This window comes from Triticum aestivum, chromosome 4A (assembly GCF_018294505.1).
Source record: "Triticum aestivum cultivar Chinese Spring chromosome 4A, IWGSC CS RefSeq v2.1, whole genome shotgun sequence".
NCBI classification, from domain to species: Eukaryota; Viridiplantae; Streptophyta; class Magnoliopsida; order Poales; family Poaceae; genus Triticum; species Triticum aestivum.
Genome location: NC_057803.1, coordinates 531,884,642 through 531,898,001, shown reverse-complemented (window position 1 = coordinate 531,898,001; position 13,360 = coordinate 531,884,642).

Sequence of the window (13,360 nt, the reverse complement as noted above, 5' to 3'; positions counted from 1 at the left end):
TTCTGGAATACCTGAGTTTAGTTTCGCCGACATCGAAAATCTCTTTTATGCAGTTGTTGGTGAGATAACCTCGACGCCACCCAGTACTGGGCGGGAGTTCGGGAGTATTGCCATAACTCGTATAACGGATGCTTTTCGAAGGTTGAGGTAAACGATTTCCGAAGGTTTCTTGGTTATGTGTTGAAGTATGGATACAGTTGGATGTAGGATTTGCTAGATTTGGGTGAGATATTATGCTTCCCCTGTATCCCCAACACCTGATTGCATAACCGGAAAATTTCGGGAGTTTATAAGTGGGAATTCAAGTAGCTCTTAGGATATCTTTCCGACAGATATATGATATGAAATTGGGGTTCGACGTCTAGTGGTCCGCCTATTCACGGTTGGTTTTACAGTGGTCTCGTTGTGTCTTAAAGAGTCCTTGGCTATGCCGACTCGGGGACGCTTCATATGTCATGTGCACTGCCTTGTACATGATGGTGCTATACGATCGAGCCCGTGTAGGCCCCACCACGAAAACTTCGGACGAAATCTCTATCATATGTTTGTTCCGGCTTATTTTGCAAACCAATCCTTTGTTTTGTTTTGAGTTGTGGTATTCGAGTTGCTTCGAAGTCAAATGTTGATTCCATACCTTTTCCTAAGCGGTGTTCTCATATTTCTATGTGAATACTAATCCTTCTCGATCATCGAGTTTGTCATGTCAATCCTTTTCACCGGTGTGCTTCTCTTCAAGTGGATCCGATCATTTCGACATCCGCAAGATCAAGTATCAGTTTCTTCTGAACGGTGTTTGTTTCATCCGTCTCCAAGTTGCCTTTGTTTTTCCCGCCCTCCCACCCTTGTTTCTTCAAGGACTCAGATTTCTTAATCAAGTATATTTTTATTCATGTGAAGTCTCTCCATTCTTTTCCTTCATGTTCTTACCCGGTGATTCTCATGAAGATTCTAACGGAGCTTCAAGTTCGTCACTCTTCACTCATTTTCTTCTCCGGTGGATTCAAATCAAGCTTTCGGTGTTGATCTCATATCCCTTTTTCCTCGTTTCAAATACCTTCTCATGCTGGTGCACCTCTTTATCATTCACTTCTCGTTATTCAATTGTTCCGGAGTGCTGAAGATATCTCAGAAGACTCACGGTTACATTCTTGATCCATTCAAGTTATTTCGAGGTTGTTATCTCATTCAAGTCATTTTATTTAACCGGTACAAATCTCTCTTCCAAGCAATCGTTCTATGGTGTTTCTTTTGAGTGGGCCCTAACCCACAGGTCTTTTTCCAGGATCTTACCTGACTCTTTTTATTTTCCTGGAGCTATCCAAGTTTCTTTTCGAAGTGTGACGTAAGAATGAATTTTCATCAGTCAGAGGGTTTCTCCAAGATCTTTCAAATTCTTTTCATCGTTGGCTCAACCTCTTTGTTTTGATTATTCCGGAGTGTCTCAACAATTCATGGTGGTGTTTCTCGTCGTAATTCTCAGATTTTGAAGACCGAAGAAGAGTTTTTCCTCCATATCTTGCTTCATTATCTTCAAGATTCGTGGTTCTAGTTCGAGGCCATCCTCTCATAATTGTTTTCGATCATCAAATTCTTTTCACCCATCCGGTGTAATTCATGAGTCTTGTCAATTTGATTCTCTGGAGGCCATCATCTCATAATTAGTCATTCTCAGCTTTCAGCTCTCATTCTCTAAATCTTACCGGTGCATCGTTCAAATATCCTCTAATCAGTTCATGATCTCTTCGTTCTTTTGTATCTAAACTCTCTCATGTATCTTCGTTCATTTGCTAATTCTTACCGGTGATTCATCCCTTTTCATCGTTCATTTCCAATTCTTACGGTGGTTCATTCAAGATTCTCTTCTTTCATTTATCATATCAATTTATTTGTTATTTCTATCCTACCGGTGGTTCATTCAATATTTTCCCAAGTCTGACGCTATATCTATCTTAATCCTTTCCACGAGAATAAGTAGTATGCCAAATCCGTTGTTTGTCATCAATTTAAATTGGTGAAGGATACGCATGTAATTCTTATTTTTGTTTCATCGAGTGAACTCAATTCCCTATTCCGGAGGCTCATTAAATTCTTGTTTCCATTTGTTCATCTTTCTTTTCCGGAGTTCCAAGTTTGCTCTTTATCTCGTCGCAAAGCTTCATCTATTCATTGCAAGGCTTCAACCTTACTCTTCTCATCTTTCTTTTCATTTGAACATTCTGTTGTTTACCGGAGTTCTTCATGGAGGTTCTACATGATGGTTCATCAAGGATTTATTTCCTTCTCGAAGCGTTCATCAAGATTCTTTTTAGAGGAGCTCAAGTATTCTTTATCTTGCATTTCAAAGTGCAATTCTTTCAACCGTATCATTCGAGGTGGTATTATGTCATTCTTGATAATTTGAGTTCATGTTTCATGTTTCACATGTTGTTAAGAATGAGGCATTTTAAATCCATCAATCCCTTCGTTGGAATTATCTTGGGCTATATTTCACCTAGAGCCTTACCTAAGGATTGTTGCTATTTATGGTGATTATAAATGACCCAAGTCCTTCTTTTCCCATGAGTGGCAGGTTTTCACCTCATAATTTGAGATGTATTCCATAAGACCTTATCAAGCTTATCCTTTTTCGTTGTTGGTTTTCCAACAACTCCGTTCGACCCTTCTCCTAAAGATGCCTTTTCAACCTCTTTTGTGGCAGAAGTTGACATTTTCTTCTCCATTCCCCTATTTCAATTATCTATCTTCTATTCTTTTGTTCCGGAGGCATTGTCATGTTGCGCTTTTCAACCGATCATCTCGTTTTTGTCAAAGATCACGTTCTTTTCGTGCTTATCCATTTAACCGAAGTGCTGTGCCCTTTTGCTCAAGTTATTTTCGCCGTATCAAGCCTTGCATCTCTTTTCAACCGGAGTGCTATCTGAGATCTTTCTTACCGCTTGTTCCATTCATTCAATAGTTCCGGAGGCAGTAAGCTGTTGATCTCATCAAGTATCCTTTCATCTTGTCAAGTACATGTTCTTTTCCTTCCATTTCCAGTCGGAGTGCTGTCCAAATTATATCATTATTAATCCTTCTCTATCTTGACTTAACCAGAGTGGTTTCAATATATATCTTGCCCTCCAACCTCAAGGTTTTTTTCGCAATGCTCTTTGTCCTTTTTTTTCAAACGGAGTGCTTTCGACCTTGTTCACCTTCGTTGTATTCTTTTCTCGAATTTGTTCAACCTCGCAAGGTTCTTTGGTTTCACTCGTTTGTCAAAGAAGCAACTTAGTTTTACCTCTTCTCTTTCCCTTCCGTTTTCCCTCCGGTGCCATTCTAGATCTCGGGACGAGATCCTCTCGTAGTGGTGGAGTGTTGTGACGCCCCGAGACCGATGTGCCAGGTGTCCTCGAGTTATTCGCTATCGTTGCCATGTCATTTGCTTGCGTGTTGCATCTTGTCATGTCATCATGTGCATTGCATCTTCATGTTTTCAAAACTTGCATCCGTCCCGGTCTCCTCGTTCTTTCCGTTGTCCGTTATGAGCCCAGACACACTTGCAAGCGCCCGCGGCATGTCCGAAATATTATTTTATAAGTGGCCGGAAAATATTCTCGGAATGGGTTGAAAGTTGGCGTGTGGTCTTATTATAGTGTAGGTAGGCTGCCTGCCAAGCTTCATCGCATTCGGAGTCCGTTTGACGCCCCAACGGGTAACTATAGCGGCATTATAGCCGGTCTAACGTCGGACGTTTTCGGTCTCCGGAAACAGATGTCGGGCCCTCTCGATCTTCTCCCCCTCGCAGTCTCACCACTGCCCACCTAGTCCATCCTCCTTCCCCTCTTTGCTTCCGGAGTTGTCCGATGCGACCGCACGGTCCGAAACCCTCTCTGCTCAGCGCATCGACCCCCTCGCGCGTCCGAAAGCTGTCCCGAACCCGACCCGAACTATCGCCACCGTTGTGTCCGGATCATCCCCAAACGTCTACAAAATATCACTGTTTTCTTATTTGGACTCCCTAGCCTATTCTTTTTGAACCGTCTGATTTCGATCGGAGGATCCAATCTAGACCTAACCTAACCCACTTCTATTTATAATCAGATCAACCCTAGACCCTAGCCATACAAACTCCCTCCGATCCCGAGTGCGCCGCCACCCCCCTCGGATCCAGCACCGCACCTACCACCTACCTTCCTCGTTTTCAGATCCACCCAACCTCCAAATCCTTCCATCTGGACCGCCGGATGGAGATCCAATGGACAGAGGGTGCCCCCTGCAGCTCCTGCAAGCCTCCTCCTTCCTCGATCCAACCAGCCACAGCAGCAGAGCAGGAGCCCTCGCGTCGAGCCTCGCCGACCCTGCAAGCCACGCCGACCCTGCAGGCCACGCCCTCCGGCGACCCCACCACCAGCGGCCATGACCAGGACTGGCCTCGTCCAGTTTCTCTCCTCCTCCTAATTTTTCCTCTCTCTCTCTCTCACGGTGGCCCTTTCTCTCTCCTTCCTAGGAACAAGCAGGAACTCGCTCAAGCTCCACGGTGTCGCCGCCGCCATTCCGCTTCGTCCGGTAACCTCTGAGCAAGCGCCACCGCCGGATCTGCTTGAGCCCGCCTCGCCTTGCACCTTGAGTCCCACGTCGCCAAGTGTTGGCCGCGCGCCAAGCTTCTGTTGCAGCCGCCGCAGAGACGACAGCGGCAAGCCCCTGCTCGCCTCGACCCCGGGTCGCCGGAAGACACCAGGGGATCTTCTCTGCCTCGCCTCGTTCTCCCACAAGTTTCGCAGCGCCACTGGAGTTCCCTCCGTCGTCGAGGACCTCCTGCAGTCGTGACCTTGCAATAGCCATCATCAAGGAAGCCAACTGCCAGGCCGTCGCCTTCCTCCGTTTCCCTGGCCCATTGCCGGCCGGTTCCCGCCGGCAGGACCCCGTTGAAGGAAATATGCCCTGGAGGCAATAATAAAGTTATTATTTATTTCCTTATATCATGATAAATTTTTATTATTCATGCTAGAATTGTATTAACCGGAAATATAATACATGTGTGAATACATAGACAAACAGAGTGTCACTAGTATGCCTCTACTTGACTAGCTCGTTGATCAAAGATGGTTATGTTTCCTCACCATAGACATGAGTTGTCACTTGATTAACGGGATCACATCATTAGGAGAATGATGTGATTGACTTGACCCATTCCGTTAGCATAGCACTTGATCATTTAGTTTGTTCCTATTGCTTTCTTCATGACTTATACATGTTCCTATGACTATGAGATTATGCAACTCCCGTTTACCGGAGGAACACTTTGTGTGCTACCAAACGTCACAACATAACTGGGCGATTATAAAGGTGCTCTATAGGTGTCTCCAAAGGTACTTGTTGGGTTGGCGTATTTCGAGATTAGGATTTGTCACTCCGATTGTCGGAGAGGTATCTCTGGGCCCTCTCGGTAATGCACATCACTTAAGCCTTGCAAGCATTGCAACTAATGAGTTAGTTGCAGGATGATGTATTACGGAATGAGTAAAGAGACTTGCCGGTAACGAGATTGAACTAGGTATTGAGATACCGACGATCGAATCTCAAACAAGTAACATACCAATGACAAAGGGAACAAACGTATGTTGTTATGCGGTCTGACCGATAAAAATCTTCGTAGAATATGTGGGAGCCAATATGAGCATCTAGGTTCCGCTATTGGTTATTGACCGGAGACGTGTCTCGGTCATGTCTACATTGTTCTCGAACCCGTAGGGTCTGCACGCTTAACGTTAAGATGACAGTTATATTATGAGTTTATATTTTTTGATGTACCGAAGGAGTTCGGAGTCCCTGATGAGATCGGGGACATGACGAGGAGTCTCGAAATGGTCGAGACGTAAAGATCGATATATTGGATGACTATATTCGGACATTAGAAAGGTTCCGAGTGATTCGGGTATTTATTGGAGTACCCGAGAGTTATGGGAATTCGCCGGGGAGTATATGGGCCTTATTGGGCCACACGGGAATAGAGGAGAGAGGCCAAAAGGAAGGAGGCGTGCACCCCCCCTCTGGTCCGAATTGGACAAGGGGTGCAGCCCCTTTTTCCTTCTTCCTCTCCTCCTCTTTCCTTCTCTCTTACTCCAACAAGGAAAGGAGGAGTCCTACTCCCGGTGGGAGTAGGACTCCCCCCTTGGTGCGCCCTCCTCCTAGGACGGTCGCCTCCCCCCTTGCTCCTTTATATACGGGGCCAGGGGGCACCCCATGAACACAACAATTGATCTCTTGATCTCTTAGCCGTGTGCGGTGCCCCCTCCACCATAATCCACCTCGATCATATCGTAGCAGTGCTTAGGCGAAGCCCTGCGTCGGTAGAACATCATCATCATCACCACGCCGTCCTGCTGACAGAACTCTTCCCCAACATTCTGCTGGATCGGAGTCTGGGGATCGTCATCGAGCTGAACGTGTGCTAGAACTCGAAGGTGCCGTAGTTTCGTTGCTTGATCGGTCGGGCCGTGAAGACGTATGACTACATCAATCGCGTTGTGCTAACGCTTCCGCTTTTAGTCTACGAGGGTACGTGGACAACACTCTCCCCTCTTGTTGCTATGCATCACCATGATCTTGCGTGTGTGTAGGAATTTTTTTGAAATTACTACGTTCCCCAACAGTGGCATCTGGGCCTAGGTTTTATGCATTGATGTTATGCACGAGTAGAACACAAGTGAGTTGTGGGCGATATAAGTCATACTGCTTACCAGCATGTCATACTTTGGTTCGGCGGTATTGTTGGATGAAGCGGCCCGGACCGACATTACGCGTACGCTTACGCGAGACTGGTTCTACCGACGTGCTTTGCACACAGGTGGCTGGCGGGTGTCAGTTTCTCCAACTTTAGTTGAACCGAGTGTGGCTACGCCCGGTCCTTGAGAAGGTTAAAACAGCACCAACTTGACAAAATATCGTTGTGGTTTTGATGCGTAGGTAAGAACGGTTCTTGCTAAGCCCGTAGCAGCCACGTAAAACTTGCAACAACAAATTAGAGGACGTCTAACTTGTTTTTGCGGGGCATGTTGTGATGTGATATGGTCAAGACATGATGCTAAATTTTATTGTATGAGATGATCATGTTTTGTAACCGAGTTATCGGCAACTGGCAGGAGCCATATGGTTGTCGCTTTATTGTATGCAATGCAATCGCGCTGTAATGCTTTACTTTATCACTAAACGGTAGCGATAGTCGTGGAAGCATAAGATTGGCGAGACGACAACGATGCTACGATGGAGATCAAGGTGTCGCGCCGGTGACAATGGTGATCATGACGGTACTTCAGAGATGGAGATCACAAGTACAAGATGATGATGGCCATATCATATCACTTATATTGATTGCATGTGATGTTTATCTTTTATGCATCTTATCTTGCTTTGATTGACGGTAGCATTATAAGATGATACCTCACTAAATTATCAAAGTATAAGTGTTCTCCCTGAGTATGCACCGTTGCGAAAGTTCTTCGTGCTGAGACACCACGTGATGATCGGGTGTGATAGGCTCTACGTTCAAATACAACGGGTGCAAAATAGTTGCACACGTGGAATACTCAGGTTAAACTTGACGAGCCTAGCATATAACAGATATGGCCTCGGAACACTGAGACTAAAAGGTTGAGCGTGAATCATATAGTAGATATGATCAACATAGTGATGTTCACCATTGAAACTACTCCATCTCACGTGATGATCGGACATGGTTTAGTTGATATGGATCATGTGATCACTTAGAGGATTAGAGGGATGTCTATCTAAGTGGGAGTTCTTAAGTAATATGATTAATTGAACTTTAATTTATCATGAACTTAGTCCTGGTAGTATTAGCATATCTATGTTGTAGATCAATAGCTCGCGATGTTGCTCCCAGTTTATTGTGTTCCTAGAGAAAAATTATGTTGAAAAATGTTAGTAGCAATGATGCGGATTGGGTCCGTGATCTGAGGATTATCCTCATTGCTGCACAGAAGAATTATGTCTTTGATGCACCGCTAGGTGACAGACCTATTGCCGGAGTAGAGGAAGACGTTATGAACGTTTGGCTAGCTCAATATGATGACTACTTGATAGTTTAGTGCACCATGCTTAACGGCTTAGAATCAGGACTTCAAAGACGTTTTGAATGTCATGGACCATATGAGATGTTCCAGGAGTTGAAGTTAATATTTCAAGCAAATACCCGAGTTGAGAGATATGAAGTCTTCAACAAGTTATGTAGCTAAAAAGATGGAGGAGAATAGCTCAAGCAGTGAGCATGTGCTCAGATTGTCAGGGTACTACAATCGCTTGAATCAAGTGGGAGTTAATCTTTCAGATAAGATAGTGATTGACAGAATTCTCTAGTCACCATCACCAAGTTAGTAGAACTTCGTGATGAACTATGATATGCAAGGGATAACGGAAACGATTCCCAAGCTCTTCGTAATGCTAAAATCAACGAAGGTAGAAATCAAGAAAAATATCAAGTGTTGATGGTAGACAATACCACTAGTTTCAAGATAAGGGCAAAGGGAAGAAGGGGAACTTCAAGAAGAACGGCAAGCAAGTTGCTGCTCAAGTGAAGAAACCCAAGTCTGATACTAAGTGCTTCTACTACAAAGGGACTGGTCACTAGAAGCAGAACTACCCCAAGTATTTGGTGGATAAGAAGGATGGCAAAGTGAACAAAGCTATATTTGATATACATGTTATTGATGTGTACTTTACTAGTGTTTATAGTAACCCCTCGGTATTTGATACTGGTTCAGTTGCTAAGAGTAGTAACTCGAAATGGGAGTTGCAAAATAAACAGAGACTAGTTAAGGGTGAAGTGATGATGTGTGTTGGAAGTCGTTCCAAGATTGATATGATCATCATCGCACACTTCCTATACTTTCGGGATTAGTGTTGAAACTAAATAAATGTTATTTGGTGTTTGCGTTGAGCATAAATATGATTAGATCATGTTTATTGCAATACGGTTATTCATGTAAGTTAGAGAATAATTGTTGTTCTGTTTACATGAATAAAACCTTCTATGGTCATACACCCAATGAAACTGGTTTGTTGGATCTCGATCGTGGTGATACACATTTTCATAATATTGAAGCCAAAAGATGCAAAGTTAATAATGATAGTGCAACTTATTTGTGGCACTGCCGTTTAGGTCATATTGGTGTAAAGCGCATGAAGAAAATCCATGTTGATGGGCATTTGGAATCACTTGATCATGAATCAGTTGATGATTGCGAACCGTGCCTCATGGGCAAGATGACTAAGACTCTGTTCTCCGGAACAATGGAGCGAGCAACTGACATATTGGAAATAATACATACTGATGTATGCAGTCCGATGAGTGTTGAGGCTTGCGGCGGGTATCGTTATTTTCTGACCTTCACAGATGATTTGAGCAGATATGGGTATATCTACTTGATGAAACATAAGTCTAAAACATTTGAAAAGTTCAAAGAACTTCAGACTGAAGTGGAAAATCATCGTGACAAGAAAAAAAAGTTTCTACGATCTGATTGCAGAGACAAATATTTGATTTACGAGTTTTGTCTTCAATTAAAACAATGTGGAATAGTTTCAAAAAATCATGCCACCTGGAACACCACAGCATAATGGTGTGTCCGAACGTCATAACCGTGCTATTATTGGATATAGTGTAATCTATGATGTTTCTTACCGATTAATCACTATAGTTTTGGGGTTATGCATTAGAGACAGCTGCATTCACGTTAAAAAGGGCACCATCTAAATCCGTTGAGGTGACACTGTATGAACTGTGGTTTGGCAAGAAACCAAAGTTGTCGTTTCTTAAAGTTTGAGGTTGCAATGCTTATGTTGAAAAGTTTCAACCTGATAAGCTCAAACCCAAATCGGAGAAGTGCGTCTTCATAGGATACCCAAAAGAAAATGTTGGGTACACCTTCTATCACAGATCCAAAGGCAAGATATTCATTGCTGAGAATGGATCCTTTCTAGAGAAGGAGTTTCTCTCGAAAGAAGTGAGTGGGAGAAAAGTAGAACTTGATGATGTAATTGTACCTGCTCCCTTATTGGAAAGTAGTTCATCACAGAAATCTGTTCCTGTGACTACTACACCAATTAGTGAGGAAGCTAATGATGATGATCATGTAACTTCAGATCAAGTTACTACCGAACCTCGTAGGTAAACCAGAGTGAGATCTGCACCAGAGTGGTACAGTAATCATGTTCTAGAGGTCATGTTACTTGACCATGACGAGCCCACGAACTATGAGGAAGCGATGATGAGGCCATGAAATGGCTTGAGGCCATGAAATCTGAGAGGAGATCCATGTATGAGAACAAAGTATGGACTTTGATTGACTTTCCCAATGATCGGCGAGCCATTGAGATAAAATGGATCTTCAAGAGGAAGATGGACGCTGATAGTAGTGTCACTATCTACAAAGCCTAGAATTGTCGCAAAAAGGTTTTCGACAAGTTCAAGGTGTTGACTACGATGAGAATTTCTCACTCGTATCTATGCTTAAGTCTGTCCGAATCATGTTAGCAATTGCCGCATTTTATGAAATCTGGCAAATGGATAAACAAAACTGCATTCCTTAATAGATTTATTAAAGAAGAGTTGTATATGATGCAACCAGAAGATTTTGTCGATCCTAAAGGTACTAAAAGAATATGCAAGCTCCAGCGATCCATCTATGGACTGGTGCAAGCATCTCGGAGTTGAAATATACGCTTTGATAAGTTGATCAAAGCATACAGTTTTATACAGACTTGCGGTGAAGCCTGTATTTACAAGAAAGTGAGTGGGAGCACTACATCATTTCTGATAAGTATATGTGAATTACATATTGTTGATTGGAGATAATGTAGAATTATTCTGCATAGCATAAAGGAGTGTTTGAAAGGAGTTTTTCAAGGAAAGACCTTGGTAAAGCTGCTTACATATTGAGCATTAAGATCTATAGAGATAGATCAAGACGCTTGATAAGTTTTTCAATGAGTACACACCTTGACAAGATTTTGAAGTAGTTCAAAATGGAACAGTCAAAGAAGGAGTTCTTGCCTGTGTTACAAAGGTGTGAAGTTGAGTAAGACTCAAAACCCGACCACGACAGAAGATAGAAAGAGAATGAAAGTCATTCCCTATGCCTTGGCCATAGGTTCTATAAAGTATGCCATGCTGTGTACCAGACCTATTGTATACCCTGCCCTGAGTTTGGCAAGGGAGTACAATAGTGATCTAGGAGTAGATCACTAGACAGCAGTAAAAATTATCCTTAGTGGAATAAGGATATGTTTCTCGATTATGGAGGTGACAAAAAGGTTCGTCGTAAAGGGTTACGTCGATGCAAATTTTGACACTGATCCAGATGACTCTAAATCTCAATCTGGATACATATTGAAAGTGGGAGCAATTAGCTAGAGTAGCTCCGTGCAGAGCATTGTTGGCATAGAAATTTGCAAAATACTTACGGATCTGAATGTGGCAGACCCGTTGACTAAACTTCTCTCACAAGCAAAACATGATCACACCTTAGTACTCGTTGGGTGTTAATCACATAGCGATGTGAACTAGATTATTGACTCTAGTAAACCCTTTGGGTGTTGGTCACATGTCGATGTGAACTATGGGTGTTAATCACATGGTGATGTGAACTATTGGGATTAAATCACATGGCGATGTGAACTAGATTATTGACTCTAGTGCAAGTGGGAGACTGAAGGAAATATGCCCTAGAGGCAATAATAAAGTTATTATTTATTTCCTTATATCATGATAAATGTTTATTATTCATGCTAGAATTGTATTAACCGGAAACATAATACATGTGTGAATACATAGACAAACAGAGTGTCACTAGTATGCCTCTACTTGACTAGCTCGTTGATCAAAGATGGTTATGTTTCCTAACCATAGACATGATTTGTCATTTGATTAACGGGATCACATCATTAGGAGAATGATGTGATTGACTTGACCCATTCCGTTAGCATAGCACTTGATCGTTTAGTTTGTTGCTATTGCTTTCTTCATTACTTATACATGTTCCTATGACTATGAGATTATGCAACTCCCGTTTACCGGAGGAACAGTTTGTGTGCTACCAAACGTCACAACGTAATTGGGTGATTATAAAGGTGCTCTACAGGTGTCTCCGAAGGTACTTGTTGGGTTGGCGTATTTTGAGATTAGGATTTGTCACTCCGATTGTCGGAGAGGTATCTCTGGGCCCTCTCGGTAATGCACATCACTTAAGCCTTGCAAGCATTGCAACTAATGAGTTAGTTGCAGGATGATGTATTACGGAACGAGTAAAGAGACTTGCCGGTAACGAGATTGAACTAGGTATTGAGATACCGACGATCGAATCTCGGGCAAGTAACATACCGATGACAAAGGGAACAAATGTATGTTGTTATGCGGTCTGACCGATAAAGATCTTCGTAGAATATGTGGGAGCCAATATGAGCATCTAGGTTCCGCTATTGGTTATTGACCGGAGACGTGTCTCGGTCATGTCTACATTGTTCTCGAACCCGTAGGGTCCGCACGCTTAACGTTACGATGACAATTATATTATGAGTTTATATGTTTTGATGTACCGAAGGAGTTCAGAGTCCCGAATGAGATCGGGGACATGACGAGGAGTCTCGAAATGGTTGATACGTAAAGATCGATATATTGGACGACTATATTCGGACATCGGAAAGGTTCCGACTGATTCGGGTATTTATCGGAGTACCGGAGAGTTACGGGAATTCGCCGGGGAGTATATGGGCCTTATTGGGCCATACAGGAATAGAGGAGAGAGGCCAAAAGGAAGGAGGCGTGCGCCCCCCCCCCCCCTCTGGTCCGAATTGGACAAGGGGTGCAGCCCCTTTTTCCTTCTTCCTCTCCTCCTCTTTCCTTCTCTCTTACTCCAATAAGGAAAGGAGGAGTCCTACTCCCGGTGGGAGTAGGACTCCCCCCTTGGTGTGCCCTCCTCCTAGGCCAGCCGCCTCCCCCCTTGCTCCTTTTTATACGGGGGCAGGGGGCACCCCATGAACACAACAATTGATCTCTTGATCTCTTAGCCGTGTGCGGTGCCCCCTCCACCATAATCCACCTCGATCATATCGTAGCAGTGCTTAGGCGAAGCCCTGCGTCGGTAGAACATCATCATCGTCACCACGCCGTCGTGCTGACAGAACTCTTCCCCGACATTCTGCTGGATCGGAGTCCGGGGATCGTCATCGAGCTGAACGTGTGCTAGAACTCGGAGGTGCCGTAGTTTCGGTGCTTGATCGGTCGGGCCGTGAAGACGTACGACTACATCAACCGCGTTGTGCTAACGCTTCCGCTTTCGGTCTACGAGGGTACGTGGACAACACT